Source organism: Pleurodeles waltl, chromosome 10, assembly GCF_031143425.1.
Source record: "Pleurodeles waltl isolate 20211129_DDA chromosome 10, aPleWal1.hap1.20221129, whole genome shotgun sequence".
Taxonomy (NCBI): Eukaryota; Metazoa; Chordata; class Amphibia; order Caudata; family Salamandridae; genus Pleurodeles; species Pleurodeles waltl.
Genome location: NC_090449.1, coordinates 990,357,148 through 990,373,545, shown reverse-complemented (window position 1 = coordinate 990,373,545; position 16,398 = coordinate 990,357,148).

Sequence of the window (16,398 nt, the reverse complement as noted above, 5' to 3'; positions counted from 1 at the left end):
GTTAGAGAAACAGGAACTACTGGGTTTTGCAATCAGGTCACTCCCTCTACTTCAGACACTTAACAAATGTTATCTACCGAGGTGGGTACACTTCAATGGTGAGTTATCAAACAGGGGTATTTGGAGGAGAGAACACTAGACTGGTGGTTGGAGTGACAGTAACAGAGCCTCCTGGGAGTTGCAGTTATATAACTTCTTGTACTACACACAATACAAACATTATCCTCCAGGTGAGTACACATCATGTGTGAGTTACCAAACAGCGGCCTTTGGAGAAGAGGACACTGGGCTGGTGAGTGGAATAACAGGAACAGAGCCACCTGGCCTTAGCAGTCATATCACTCCCTTTATTACACACACTATACACATGTTATTCCCCCTGGTGAGAAAACTTAATTTGGAAGTTGACAAACAGGGTTATATGGGTAAGTGACCATTGGTCTGGTGTTTGAAGTTACAGATGCAGGGCCTGCTGGGAGTTGCAGCCACGTCACTCCCTCTACTTACTAACACTGGACAAATGATATACTCCCAGGTGAATGAAGAACATTGGAGAGATTACAAACAGGTATATTTTGGCAAAGCCTGCTGGTAACTGTAATCATGTCACTCTCTCTACTACACACACTATACAAATGTTTTCCTCCCAGGTGAGTACACCTCAATTGAGAGTTACCAAACAATGATCTTTGGACAAGAGAACACTGGGCTGGTCAATTGATTTATAGACACAGGGCCTTCATTGCCTCAGTAGTCATGTTACTCCCTCTACTTCCCACATTTGACAAAGGGTATCCTCCCAGCTGAGTAAATGTACATTCAGCTTTACTAAACAGGGGTCTTTAGACAAGTTAACACTGGTATGGTGTTTGGAGTGCGATAAACAGTGCCTCCTGGGAGTTGCAGTCAGGCTATTCCCTCTACTTCACACACTTGACAAACGCTTTCTTCCAAAGTGAGTACACTTCATTTGTGGTTTACCATACAGTGGTATGTGGACAAGTGACCACAGTGCTGGTATTTGGAGTTGCTGGAACACTGCCTCCTGACTGTTGTAGTCTTATTTTTCCCTGTACTACACACACTATGCAAATGCCATCTCCCCAGGTGTGTACACTTCAATTGGGAGTTGCAAAATAAAGGTCTTTGGACAGGTGAACACTGGACTAGTGAGCGGAGTAACATTAAATGAGCCAAAAGGTGAGCCCTGGCTATGCATAACACTGCATTTCTGTGACATATTTTTGTGTTCAAGCCCTCAGGATGCAGGATAACCAAGCCCTTCTCTTCCCAGGGAAATACATGTAATGGGGCCTCGTAATGGGGCACTGACATCTAATGATTTCATCCATGATGACTAACTGATCTTCAAAAAAATTGGGATTTTTGTGAACATGACATGGAGGTAAAAAAAAAAAAAAGTGTCAGTGATTCACTAAACGGGATGTGTAAAAGGGTGTTAATGGGATGGTGAAAAAAAGGGGTGCCTAATATATGGACTGCGTGAACAAAAAGAGCTCTGGCTTCTCTGTTGTGCACTGTGCAAAATATTGTGGTGTATGAAGGGGTGTGTTTCATAGTCTCCTTTGCAGTTGTGTCTAGTGTGGCAATGTGTGTCAGCTGTGTTGCTTTCAAACTCGTCCACTGTGCAGTTGCCTCTGGCTCTGCTGACCATGAACCGCTGTGGTTTGGACCACCATTGACTGACCGCCATGAGGGACTGCCACGGCGACTGTGTGCTTGTAATTTGCTCAGTGGCTGGTCGCTGTGCTGGTGGCTCTGGAGGTCAGACCTCCTATTCCAAGGCCACCGCTCTTTTGGTGGGCTGCCTTTTTTAGTTGGCAGTCCTGCCTGTATAACACGTAACAGGGCGCGCTGAATGACAGAGAACATGGTGGTCTGGCGGTCCAAATGGCAAATTCGTAATGAGGCTGTGAGTTATTTCAGTGTCCTGCCATAGACGGCGGCGACGACGACCACAGTGAGTACTGCACCTACAACACAGGGGAGGGAGGAGGGAAAAGAGAGTGACACACACACGCAACATGCAAAACCCCCACCCCCACCCTCACCCACAACAAGATACACACAAATACATGCTGCAACATTGCACATACACCCCCTCTACCCCGCCTGGAAGAATGCAAGGACAAAAGGAAATGAGTTTAACAATTGTAATCATGAAAAGTCCAGTAGCCAAAACGCAAAATACAGTATATACAATTGTGTACACCAACTACAGAAGTCCGGATAGTGCATCAATTATTGTCCGTGGACCACTGGGCCCAAAATGCATGGGCGAGGCCCACACATGATCATGTCTGAATCAAACAGAGAGAACACTGCAGGGCCATCACATCGAAATGAAACAGGTACCTCAGAGGGAAGGGAAGGGGGGGGGACCTCAGCCGGATGAGAGCAAGGCGCCACTGCTCCACGAGGGTGCTCCATGCCCACTGCTTTATCCTGGGGAGTGCAAAGCCACAGTCTCTCCAGTGGGTGGCTTGCCCACTGCTGTATCCTGGGGAGTGCAAAGCCACAGTCTCTCAAGTCTCTCCAGTGGGTGGGTTGCCCACTGCTGTATCCTGGGGAGTGAAAAGCCACTGTCTTGCAAGTGGATAACAGTCTTCACTGGTTCTGGGGGGGCATTGTGCCCAGAGTGCTTCATCCTGCCAAGGACTGAGTTAGTGGATGTGATACTCCACTGGTTCTGGAGGGGGCTTTGTGCTCAGAGTACTTCATCCTGCCAAGGACTGAGGTAGTGGATGCCTTTCTCCACTGGTTCTGGAGGGGGCTTTGTGCCCAGAGTGCTTCATCCTGCCAAGGACTGAGGTAGTGGATGCCTTTCTCCACTGGTTCTGGAGGGGTATTAGTGCCCAGAGTGCCTCATCCTGCCAAGGACTGAAGTAGTGGATGTGATACTCCACTGGTTCTGGAGGGAGCATTGTGCCCAGAGTGCTTCATCCTGCCAAGGACTGAGGTAGTGGATGCCTTTCTCCACTGGTTCTGGAGGGGGCTTTGTGCCCAGAGTGCTTTATCCTGCCAAGGACTGAGGTAGTGGATGTATCTCTCCACTCGTTATGGAGGGGGCATTGTGCCCAGAGAGCTTCATCCTGCCAAGGACTGAGGTAGTGGATGCCTTTCTTCACTGGTTCTAAAGGGGGCTTTGTGCCTAGAGTGCTTCATCCTGCCAAGGACTGAGGAAGTGGATGTGGTACTCCACTGGTTCTGGAGGGGGCTTTGTGCCTAGAGTACTTTCTTCCTGCCAAGGACTGAGGTAGTGGAAGCCTTTCTCCACTGGTTCTGGAGGGGGCTTGGTGCCCAGAGTGCTTCATCCTGCCAAGGACTGAGGTAGTGGATTTCAATCTCCACTGAAAGTGGTGCATCATGGAAGCTGCCCAGGCTCCTGGAACTGACCACCAGGCTTGGATGTCTGACCACTGGGGATGGCAGCCATGTCTGTGTTGGTGCCACTGGCTCAGGATGTCGAGGGCCGCTGGCGGTGCTTGCGGCGGTGTCAGTCGCGGCGGTGCTGGCGGCGGCCTCTGTGGCAGCGGTGCTGGCGGCGGACTCTGGGGCAGCGGTGCTGGCGGCGGACTCTGGGGCAGCGGTGCTGGCGGCGGACTCTGGGGCAGCGGTGCTGGCGGCGGACTCTGGGGCAGCGGTGCTTGTGGTGGGCTCTGTGGCAGCGGTGCTTGTGGCGGGCTCTGTGGCAGCGGTGCGGGTGGCGGGCTCTGTGGTGGGGTGCTGGTGGCGGGCTGTGTGGCGGTGGTGCTGGTGGTGGGCTCAGTGACTGCGGTGCTGGTGGCAGGCTCAGTGACTGCTGTGCTGGTGGCGGGCTCAATGACAGCGGTGCTGGTGACGGTGCAGGTGGCAGTCTTTTCCGCCGTACAGGTTGGCATCGAAGCGGACAGAAGGTGTGACACTGGTCCCATTATCGGTGCCACCATGCCCTCTCCTGACCTGCCCTTTATTTTCTGGCCCTTCCCCAGCTTGGATGGTGGCGCAGCTGTCTTGTCACTATCCCCTTTCATTTTCCCTGAGCCCTTGGTGGCAGGTGTTTTCGGCTTCTCCCTCTGGGATGTGGGCACATTTTTTACTTTTGCAGGTGGCGGAATGTCCTTGCCCTCACTCCGTGGCACACTGGCAGCCCTGATGCTTGGCGCACTCCAATAGCCCGCAGTTGCTGGCACCACTGTGCCTGGGGATGTGGTGGCTGAGGTGCTGGGTTGGGACCTGGAAAGCCTGGCCCTAGGGGACGGACGGGGGGGGGGAGGTGTAGGGAAGAGGTCAATATTAGGCAGGAAAAGTTTTTTAGACACACTGGGACGGGTAGATGGAGTTGGTTTGGGAGAGGAGGAAGAGGTAGTAGTTGTAGGAGGTGTACGTTTGCTGAATTTGGGTGAAGGTGCATAGGCTGGAGGCTGTTGTGAGGTGGATGGCTGTTGGGTGGGTGTGTGCCTGCGTTTGTGTACTTTGGGAGGAGGGCTCACAGACACACTGGGAGAGGACACAGGGGATGTGTGAATGGTAGTGGGGGTGGTGAGTGCACATGAGCGGTGTGTGGTGATAGGCGTGCTGGTGGTGGAGGTAGTGGCTGAAGATGTAGTGCATGCAGGTGAGAGTGGAGACGAGACAGGGATGTGGGAGGACGACGTGGAGGAGGGGGACACAGTGGAGGCAGCGGATGTTGGTATGTGTGCATGGGTATGATGCTTGTGTGAGTGCCTGTGTGATGTGTGGTGCTTATGTTTGCCAGAGCCACCCTTGTGTGTTGAGGTGTGTGCATGCTGGTTTGATGGTGTGCTTGGGATAGGCTGAGGTACAGGGGATTGGGTCTGGGTGGAGGAAGTTGGAGGGGGGGGGAGGCTGAACACAGGGACAATGGCAGCCATCAGTGCTGAGGCCAGAGCCTGAAATGCTCTCTGTTGGGCTGCCTGGCCAGAATGAATGCCATCCAGGTATGCGTTTGTTTGTTGCAAATGCCTCTCGATACCCTGGATAGCATTCACAATGGTAGATTGCCCAACAGTGAGGGATCTCAGGAGGTCAATAGCCTCCTCAGTGCGGGCTGCCTGGGGCAGGGCCTGAGGTGCCTGGGGCGAAGGAGATGCCCACCCTCCTGGGTGAACAGCCACAGGACACACGCTGAGGGGCTGTTGGGAGGGCGGTCCTGGTAGGGGGGGTGGCGGCTTTACCTGTTGATGTGGGGGGCACAGAGGGGCCTGCCACCGCAAGGGAGCTCCCATCAGAGGAGGAGTCGCTGTCGCCACCTCCTGTCCCCTCCGTGGAGCTCCCCTCGCCCTCCGTCCCACTGGTGACTTCAGACTCCGTTGTCTCGCCCTCCAGGGCCAAGTGGGATGCAGCTCCCTCCTGCTCCGGTGCCACTGCTCCTCCGCCTGATGATGCTATTGCACACAAGAACAGGAAGACCACAAAAAGGTGGGGGGGGAAGACATGTTCAATGCATGCAATACCACTACCGTTGGCGGATACTACAGACACAGCAGCCCTCTGCACTACGCCATGCACTTATAGTTCCTAGATTAATCACATGCCCATGGGGTACAAGGCCTATGCCCGATTGCTGCACACATGGAAGTCACAGGAGCCTGCCTAGGTGTAGATGGCTCTTACCACTGGTGGGGTTGGGGTGCCACATAGCCTGCCTCACAAAGGATCCTTGCCTACAACGCTCGCCCTGACCTAGGGTAACCCACTTCCCACCGCCCCCATCCAGACACCTCATAATGCGTGCAGAGTCAGATGGATGTGATGGTACTCAACCCCTTGTGGCTGCTGTGATGCCCTCAAGCGCCCATCCAACTCCTGATATGTCACCGCCAGGATCCGGAACATCAGGGGGGTCATGGTGCGACTGGCACCCCTCCCACATTGGGAGGCCATCCCCAGCTGGGACTCCGCCTTCTTCTTACTCCAGCGGCGAATGTCCTCCCATCTTTTCCGGCAGTGGGTGCTCCATCTGTGGTGGACCCCCGGGGTCCGGATGTCCTTGGCAATGGCACGCCAAATATCCTTCCTCTGGTGGGCGCTGACCTACAGGAATATTACAGCGGAAAAGGAAAAACTATAACTGTCAGGACCATCACAGTCATTGGCCCACATTCCCACCCTTGCCCTGACGCACATACACTCACCGTTCGCTCATGCAGGGCTCAGTCCCCCCCCATGTATCTTCTATCCACACCACTCCAAACAGGCATTGCCCATGCAGCATGCTCACAGTGTACTCACCTGTTTGTCTGGAAGACCATAGAGTAGCGTGTACTGGGGGAGGACCCCATCCACTAACTTCTCCAACTCCTCCGAAGTGAAGGCAGAGGCTCTTTCCCCAAACACATGAGCCATCGTCACTTCGAGGCTGAGGTCACAGCAGCACTTGCAGTGTAGGTCCTCTCCTGTAGAAGGTCAGGTATTAGGTGAGCGAACAGACAGAAAATTTCAGTCACGTCCGTGGCGGTGCGTACCGGCATCGCCGGCGTACATCGTCATTGGCTCCTGGGACTCATAGGGTCCAATGTTAACCAATGCAGGATTGCGCCGCAGTCTTCAACCGTCTACCGCGACAGTGTAGAATGCCAGCGCAGTTACCTCATATGCCCTTGTCCCACCGTACAGGTCAGCCGCCATTTCAGGGGGCCACATGGCATTAATAATAACTGCGTCACACCTATCTAGGCCTTGCATACACACAGTAACAGGCACATTGCGGATTAACAAATGTGTGCTAATGACATTTTGTAATACCTCAGTGTTGGCTGATTCTCTGATCGCTGTTCTCGTCCATAGGGCACGTCCACAGGGGCAGGTGATGAGATGGCGGCATCCTCCGGTGTACAGACCACTGGTGGACCTGTCGACAATGGAAGAGAGACACGTAATAGTCACCTACAGACTTGATTGTGCCACAATCCATGAACTGTGTGCCCAGTTGGGGCCAGACCTGAAGTCAGCAATTCGCCATCCCACAGGGATCCCCCCTCTAGTGCAGGTCCTGTCAGTACTCCATTTCCTGGCAAGTGGGCCTTTTAAAAACTACAGTGGCCATTGCATCAGGGATGTGCCAGCCGATGTTCTCAAATGTGTTGTCCAGAGTGTTGTTTGCCCTGCTGAAACACATGCGCAGCTACATTGTGTTTCTTCAGGTGGAGGATTTGCCTACAATGAAAGGTGACTTCTATGCCCTGGGACATATCCCCAACATTATAGGTGCCATTGATGGGACACATGTGGCCTTGGTACCCCCCGCAGGAGTAAATAGGTGTACAGAAACCGGAAGAGCTACCATTCTATGAATGTGCAGATGGTGTGTTTGGCCAACCAGTACATCTCCCATGTGAATGCCAAGTTTTCTGGATCAGTGCATGACGCTTACATTCTGAGGAATAGCAGCATCCCTTATCTGATGGAGCAACTCCAGAGGCACTGTGTGTGGCTAATAGGTGAGGACAAGGACCCCACACCCTGTGAATAGTTGTCTGGGTCTGGGGTTGTCTGTCCCTAAGGGTTAGTGTGTGTCTAACAGTTGTCCCTCGACATTTGTAGGTGACTCTGGGTACCCCAACCTGTCATGGCTACTGACCCCAGTGAGAAATCCCAGGGGAAGGGCAGAGGAACGCTACAATGAGGCACGTGGGCGAACTAGGAGGGTGATCGAACGGACCTTTGGCCTCCTGAAGGCCAGGTTCTGGTGCCTCCATATGACAGGTGGTTCTCTCTACTACTTACCAAAGAAGGTGTGCCAGATCATCGTGGCCTGCTGTACGCTGCACAACCTGGCTTTGCGAAAACAGGTGCCTTTTCTGCAGGAGGATGGTCCAGAAGAAGGTCTTGTGGCAGCTGTGGAGCCTGTGGAAAGTGAAGAAGAGGAGGCAGAAGAAGAGGATTTCGACAACAGAAACAACGTTATCCAGCAATACTTCCACTGAGACACAGGTAAGAAGATGTCACTGCCTCATATATCTCATACAATTGTTAGACCTATCATAAGTCTGTCACTTTCACCCAGTGTATGGACCTTGACTTGTCACTTTGCCTTTCCATTTAACAGATGTGGTTCCCACTGTGTGACCTCTGCTATATTACCTCATGGACTAGAGCTGTTTTATATCGGTTTGTTGACAATACAATTGACATTGCTATATTCCATAGTTATTGCAAATACACATTTGTAAAAGCACAGACTGACTCCAGATTCTTTTGTGATTCAAGGGTGTTTATTTCTGTTTCAATTAGTGGTGGGGGTTGTAAAATGGGCAGGGGTGATGGTGGAGGAATGTCCATGGCAGAGTCCAGTCGATTTGTTTCACAGGTGCATTGTCCAAAGGGGCATATGCAGTGGAGCTAGGGCAGTTGATGGATGGACAGGGTGACAAAGTGGGACAGAAGGATGACATTCAGGGGGGTCTCGTTTCCTGACGGGGGTCTTGGCATTGTTCTCTGTCTTGTTCCTGGATCTCAGGGACCATTTGCAGGGTGGTTCTCCATCTGAAGGGGGTGGGGTGCTGGTGTTGTGGTCCTGTGGTGGTGCCTCCTGTCCACTAGCACTGGCGGAGGGGGTGGGCTGTTCATCATCCAGGCTAGTGTCAGGAGCCCCTTGTTGTGCCACAGTATCCCTCCTGGTGTTGACAAGGTCCTTCAGCACCCCTACAATGGTGGCCAGGGTGGTGTTGATGGACTCGAGTTCCTCCCTGATCCCCAGATAGTGTTCTTCCTGCAGTCACTAGGTCTCCTGAAAGTTGGCCAGTACCGTTGCCATCATCTCCTGGGAATGATGGTAAGCTCCCATGATGTTGGAGAGGACCTCGTGGAGAGTGGGTTCCCTGGGCCCGTCCTCCCCCTATCGCACAGCAGTCCTGCCAGTTCCCCTGTTTTCCTATGCCTCTGTCCCCTGAACCGTGTGCCCACTGCCACTGCCCCCAGCTCCCTGATTTTCTTGGGGTGGTGGGTTTACCTGGGTTCCCTGTAGTGGCGGACACACTGCTGCTTGACGTGTCCTGGGGACAGAGGGATGGGCCCGCTGGGTCGGTGTTGTGCTGGTTTTTCCTGAGGGGGGAGGCTCTGTGGTGGCATGTACCAGTGTCATGGGAACCGACTGTCCCGAGGTCACAAATGGGCCAGGCTGGTCATCTTGATCCAGTTGGACAGATTTAGGGGGTCATTACGACCCTGGCTGTCCATCGGGGACCGCGGATGCACCGCCAACAGGCTGGCGGTGCATCCAGGCCAATTCTGACCGCGGCGGTAAAGCTGCGGTCAGAAAAGGGAAACCGGCGGTTTCCCGACGGTTTTCCCCTGGCCTGAGGAATCCTCCATGGCGGCATGGGGATTCTGACCCCCTTACCGCCAGCCTGGTTCTGGCGGTTTTGACCGCCAGAACCTGGTTGGCGGTAACGGGTGTCGTGGGGCCCCTGGGGGCCCCTGCAGTGCCCATGCCAATGGCATGGGCACTGCAGGGCCCCCCTAACAGGGCCCCACCAAGAATTTCAGTGTCTGCATAGCAGACACTGAAAATCGCGACGGGTGCAACTGCACCCGTCGCACCCTTTCCACTCCGCCGGCTCCATTCGGAGCCGGCATCCTCGTGGAAGGGGGTTTCCCGCTGGGCTGGCGGGCGGCCTTCTGGCGGTCGCCCGCCAGCCCAGCGGGAAACTCAGAATTACTGCGGCGGTCTTTTGACCGCGCAGCGGTATTCTGACGGCGGTACTTTGGCAGGCGGCCTCCGCCGCCCGCCAAGGTCAGAATGAGGCCCTTAGTGTCATCACTGTGGGCCTCTTCTGTGGAGGGAGTGGACATGTCTGTAACCTCCTGTCCGATGACGTTGGGTAGGGGTCTTGCAGGGGTGTAAAGGCATGATTATTGCATCTGTGTGTGCCATTGTGTGCAATGGGTGGGTGGCCCTGTACTCCAGTGCTTGCATTCTTGTCTAGGACCTTGTGTGATAATTGGTTTGGGGTCTGTGTGGGTATCTGCAGTAGACATGCTTTGGTGATGGGTGTCCATGCTTTGGTGTTGCATGCAGGGCTTGGTGTTGGGATGGGTGGGTTGTGATAGTGGGACATTTGTGAGGTGTTGGAGTGATGGGGGTGAGGGTGAGGGTGGGGTATGTGATAACATGCAGGTAGGGTGGGGGATGTAATAGTTAAGATGTGACTTACCAGAGTCCATTCCTCCTGCTACTCCTGCGAGGCCCTCAGGATGCAGTATAGCCAAGACTTGCTCCTCCCATGTTGTTAGTTGTGGGGGAGGAGGTGGGGGTCCGTCGCCAGTCCTCTGTACTGCAATCTGGTGCCTGGAGACCACGGAACGCACCTACCCCCGTAGGTCGTTCCACCTCTTCCTGATGTCATCCTGTGTTCTTGGATGCTGTCCCACTGCGTTGACCCTGTTGACGATTCTGCACCATAGCTCCATCTTACTAGCAATGGAGGTGTGCTGCACCTGTGATCCGAATAGCTGTGGCTCTACCCGGACGATTTCCTCCACCATGACCCTGAGCCCCTCCTCAGAGAACCTGGGGTGTCGTTGAGGTGCCATGATGTGGTGTGGGTGATGTGTGAGGTGGTGTTGGTTGTGATGTGTGAGGGGATGTGTTTGTGTGTGTTGTCTGAGGTGAGTGGATGTTGTGTGAGTGATGGTGTTGTGTGCATGTGGATGCTAGTGTTATTTCTGGTGGTGTCTCTCTCTGGTCTTCTTTCTCAATTTTGGTAGTAAGGGTTTGTGGGTGATGTGGGTGTGTGTCTTATATTGGATTGGGTGTGTGGGAGTGGTGTGTGTATGTGTATCAGGTGTGTGTATTTCGAATTATCCAATGTGGTTGTGTTTTGTAAATGTGTGTGTATTTTGAGCGAAGCGGTGTCTACCGCCAATGGAATACCGTGGTTGAAAGACCACCGCGTGGATTCGTGGGTCGTGATAGTGTGGGCGTATTCCGGTTGGCGTGACGGTGTCGGTTTTGTTATCGCCCGTTTATCACTGACCTTTGGTATGGCGGACTTGTGTGGGTGTCTGGATTTTGGTGGATTCCGGCCTGTGGGTCCTAATCGCTGTAGCGGAATTCCACCGCCACAGCGGTGTGTTGCTGGTCTTCTGTATGGCGGTAAGCGGGATTTACTGCCAATGTTGTAATGAGGGCCTATATCTTCTACTTGAAAGCACACAGACAGAGATAGCATTCTGAAGAAAGAGATTAACTGGTTTGGGAAATAAGCAGCTGCTGAACTGTTCTCTTAAGATAGCTTTCAAACAGACTACTCCCTCCAACATCTCCTCAGACAAATCTGACTTCCTGAAAAACCTGCCTGTGTCTCACCACCTCCTCAACTTTTAGGCACCATGTTGGAAGTATTATCCAAAGTAAATGTCACAACACCCCTGTTATTTTTACATAGACAACATGTTAACTATTTAGTGTGATTAGTTTGGTGGAAGTAAGGGTTCCTCTTTTGAGGTGTCAGAAGTATTTAAATGTTTTGCAACCAGATACATCCCTTGACAAATCCCTTTTTGGAAGAGATGCCCTAAACACTCCTCTTCCAAACTGAATTTTGTTATGGGTTTCTAAACATGTTTTATGATTCAGTACTCTGTTCAGAATCACAAAATTGATTTAGTACATATGAAAAAGGCATTTTGAGGTCATATAATTCCTTTGTACATCAGGCTCATAGGGGGTCATTCCGACCCTGGCGCCGGGGACCACGGAAGCACAGCCAACAGTCTTGCGGTGCTTCCAGGGCCATTGGCCGCGGTCAGAAAAGGGGAACTGGCGGTTTCCCGCCGGTTTTCCCCTGGCCCAGGGAATCCTCCATGGCGGCGCTGCTTGCAGCGCCGCCATGGGGATTCCGACCCCCTTCCCGCCAGCCTGTTTCTGGCGGTTTACACCGCCAGAACCAGGATGGTGGGAACGGGTGTCGTGGGGCCCCCTAACAGGGCCCCATGAAGATTTTCACTGTCTGCTTTGCAGACAGTGAAAATCGCGACAGGTGCTACTGCACCCGTCGCACCCCTGCAACACCGCCGGCTCCATTCGGAGCCGGCTTCTTTGTTGCAGGGGCTTTCCCGCTGGGCCGACGGGCGGCCTTTTGGCGGTCGCCCGCCGGCCCAGCGGGAAAGCCAGAATGGCATCCGCGGTCTCCTGACCGCGGAGTGGCCATTTGGGGGTGACCGCATGGCGGGCGGCGGCGCGGTCAGAATGACCGCCATAGTGTTTAAACTGTGCAATGGTGGACATGGGGGTGTCAGTGCTGGCAAATTTAACAATGTTAAACAAGTATAAAATAGCCACCAGCCTTCTTAAGAAATGGCTAAATAAAAAACTGGAGAAAGGTTGTGGCTTGCTTGCTGTCAAATTGTGTGCAGTGTGCTTATTTGGCAGGAAAAACATTAGCTATAGTGGAGTGCATTGCATGATGTAAAATGTAAAATGACATGACTCTACTTAGAATGAATACATAGATTTAAATGAAAATACATTAGTATGCAAAGATATATGGCCTTGAGAGTTTCGCCGACGGGATATTCCACTAAAAATGACTGCTATCTTCCGTTCACCATATCATAAGTTTCATAGCTCATAATGCACTTCTAGTATTGCAGCATTCTCAATCACTGCCTGATTGCCCTATAAGTCACTCCAACCCTGCTTGTTAGGCACAGGGCTATGGTCTTGATTTGGAGTTTGGTGGGGGGAGGGTTACTCCATCACAAACATGACAGATATCCTGTCCGCCATATTACGATCTCAGTATAGCCTATGGAGATCATATTATAATGGACAGGATGTCCGTCACCTTGTGATGTACTAACCTGTCTGACAAACTCTAAATCAGCCTAAACCTCTCAATATATCAAAATTAAACTTGCATACCATGTGTTGTAGAATCCTAAAGATGTTTTTTTACATTATTAAAATTATCACTGTATGTAGTTCTAACCGTCATAGGCCCTCTAATCCTCCAGCATTTTCAATCCACTGTCATACGTATTATACATCTTCTGTTCTCCAGTGTAATCAATATAAAATTGTGCTCAGAAGCCAAAGATAACATTAACCAAAATACACCTATGGCCGCTGCCCCCCAAATGAACAACTGACCTTAAGATTGAGTGCTGGTGGGTGTTCGAAATGCTGTATGGCATCCCAGCTAAGGGCCTGATTACGAGTTTGGCAGTCCATGCACCTCCATGTTGGCAGCAGCAGTCCGCTGTAATGAGGCAGGACAAAGAGGCTGGTGGAGCCAGTGTTTCTGCCGCGCACACTATGAGGTTGCACACTGCCAATGTGACTGTGGCGGTCCAACCACCACCTATCAGCAGGCTAAAACAGAGAGTACAAAAGGAGCAACTTTCCTGCAGGGAGCCTTACACGACCTTTGTCAGCCAGCTCAACAACAGATTGTTGCAATGTTATCCTTATGATATGGGACTCACGCAATAGGCAACAAGTACATGTCTCATTGTGTCCATAGCTGGAGCCATTCACAAAGAATGACACATTCACAGGCACAAAAAGTCCCATTTGGGCAGGTCACTGACACTGCACCACAACACTCCACAAAAACAGATCTGACCACCTGAACCACAGGGACAGTGAAGTGTACACAGCATTGTGTCATACAACAGCAACACCACAGCAACATCACACCTCATAATTCAAATGACACCCTCACATTTTACACATGCCATGGACTGTCAGATTGAATACACATATGAATGGATGTGTTATAGAACACAAACACCCCTCCCATGAAACAGCCCTACAACGGACCCACACATTACCCACATTGCAACACAATGCAAGGTCAATGGGATTCACAATAATTAGACAAATATCCAAAGCTCACAATGGAAACAATACCTGCACAATTGGGATGGGGCATCAGGAACACTCATGGAAGGATGTTGCCCTGGTACTCTGTGCAAATGTTGTTCTAGAGGCATGTGCAATGTGTACTAACATGGACATGGGCTCTTCATGTATCTCAGGGACAAACAATAGTAGAGCCAAGTGACATGCCCATCTGCATAATGTGGAAGTGCAAGTCAAGAAAGCACATACAACAGCAACTGCATGGTCCATACATCCAGATGAAGTAGCTGCAAGATACACACATCGAAATAGACACATGATCAGTCAAATGTAAAGGAAGCTAGCACAATTGAACACCCTCCATGTGCGGACAAACACCACTCCAGCTTCCACACATGAGACAAATGTACAATCCATATCAGGGGGACAGGTATAACACCATACCTGCTAACATTAGACAACACAAGATAAGATAATTACCATACCAAACATAACATTATGCTATGACACCCCAACTGGATTAACACCCACAAATCCTTACAGTCAACACCTACCTTTGTCTTGGGGAACAGCAGCACTGCCCACAAAGTCAGATATTGCAAACAACAGTAAATGAATTAGCAAGCAGGCTGAAATGCATTATTGTGACCATACTTGACTCCAATAACTGCTAGGGAACCTCCAAAGGTAAAGGCATCAAGTGGGCAGGTAGGTACCTCAGGGATCATCCTTAGGTGGGGTGGGGTCAGATTTTGGATGGCTGGGTTTGGATTTCAGAGGTGGGTCATTATCTTCAGAGGGATTGGCTTCTTCTTGGGAGGGAGGGGTATGGCTGCTTACAGGGGGGACATGTGTGACAGGGGATGACTTCAATGTGGAAGGGATGGGTTGGGATGTGGATGGGGTCATCTTGGGTTTGAAAGGGAGGGTAGAGGGAACAGTGGAAAAGGCATGTTTAAAAAGGAAACTCTCCTTGGGAACATGGGGACCTCTTGCAGAAGGGGTTGGGGATTTGAAGGTTGAGAGAGTGGTTGTCTTGTGAGTGGGTGTAGATGCCTTGGGTGTATGTGTGTGTGTGAGGTATGGTTCTGTTTGGGTGGCGTCTGTTGCATGTGTGAGTGTGGATGATTGTGTGTCTTAGGGGCTAGGAGGTGGAGGTGCTGGGTGAGGTGGGAGTAGTGGATGTATGTGTCACTGTTGGGGTGATGTTTGCAGGTGTCTGTGTGTGTTGTGCTGGATGTGGTATGTGGGTCAGGAGGTGTGGTAGGGGTGTCTGGTGAAGTGGTGCCTGATGTGTTTGAGGGTGTATGTTGAGTGCCTCTGTGCTCGTGGGTCTTGTGGTATTTGTGTCAATGTGTGCTGCTTGTGTGTGTTGAGGTGGGTGCATGCGGATGTGTTTGTGTGCCTGGGACAGGCAGGGGAATAGGGGATTTGGATTGGAAAGAGGGAGGTGGGGGAGGAATGTGGGGGGTGGCTGTCTGCCATCAGTGAGGAGACCAGATCCTGAAACGTTCTCTGTAGGCCTGACACAGCACTATGAATGCCTTCCAGGAAAGCTGAAGTTGGCTGGCCTACCCCTCAATGGCATTCACAATAACAGTCTGCCCCACAGAGATACTGCTGAGGAGGTCAATAGCCTCCTCACTCAGGGCAGGAGGAATAATAGGGGCTGGGGCTGAGGTGCCTACGGCAGAGGAGACACAGACCCTCTTGGGTGAAAGGACATGGCCAACTGGGTGGGGAGCAACAGGGAGGGTGGCAATAGAACTGAGGTGGCGGAAAAAGATGGTAGGGGAATAGGTCCTAATGGGTCCGCTACCATAAGTAGTGGTCACTGTAGAAATATCAGATGATGACAATGTTGGTCCTACCTCCTTCGTGGCACTCCCCTCAGTCTCCGGGCCACTGGGTTCTTCCAGGTTAGTGGTGTCATGACTGGAGGTACTGTGGCCAGATATTTTTTCCACTTGGTTATGCCCTGTCTCTTTTGCTCGACTGGGATGATGCTGCAAATTCAAAGAGGAAAATGGTCACCACATGTTCCTGATAATACTTGAACAACAGTTGTTATTAGCAAACATTACCATGACGTCAAGGAGGTTCCAGCAACAAACTAAATCAAAGTGTCCCCTACATGTACTATTTCATGTGCATGCATGCCGTTTGAACTGTCAACAGTTGCCCAAAGGAAAATCAGGATCTCAGACAACTACAATTGCGTGGCTTAAGCTGTGGAATCACAGTAACCATTGAACAAGTAGGAGTCCACATCACCTTCAATGCTTTACCTCATGGAGCATACCTTAGTTAGCTGTTTTCATGCACTAGTAGGCCAATGCCAAGTTCATTTACACAGATCCCGTACAAGGTCATGCACACATCTATTTGTCACATACCCAATAACACAACAATAAGAACTGATGTTCCTAAAATCTTCGATGTTGCTGCCAGCAGTACAGAAGCCTGGAGAAGGTGACATGGAAATACTCACGTCACACTGAAAACATATCAACAATGCACACCTCACCATGTGTAATCTGTCAATGGAGTCATGGAGGTAGTACTAC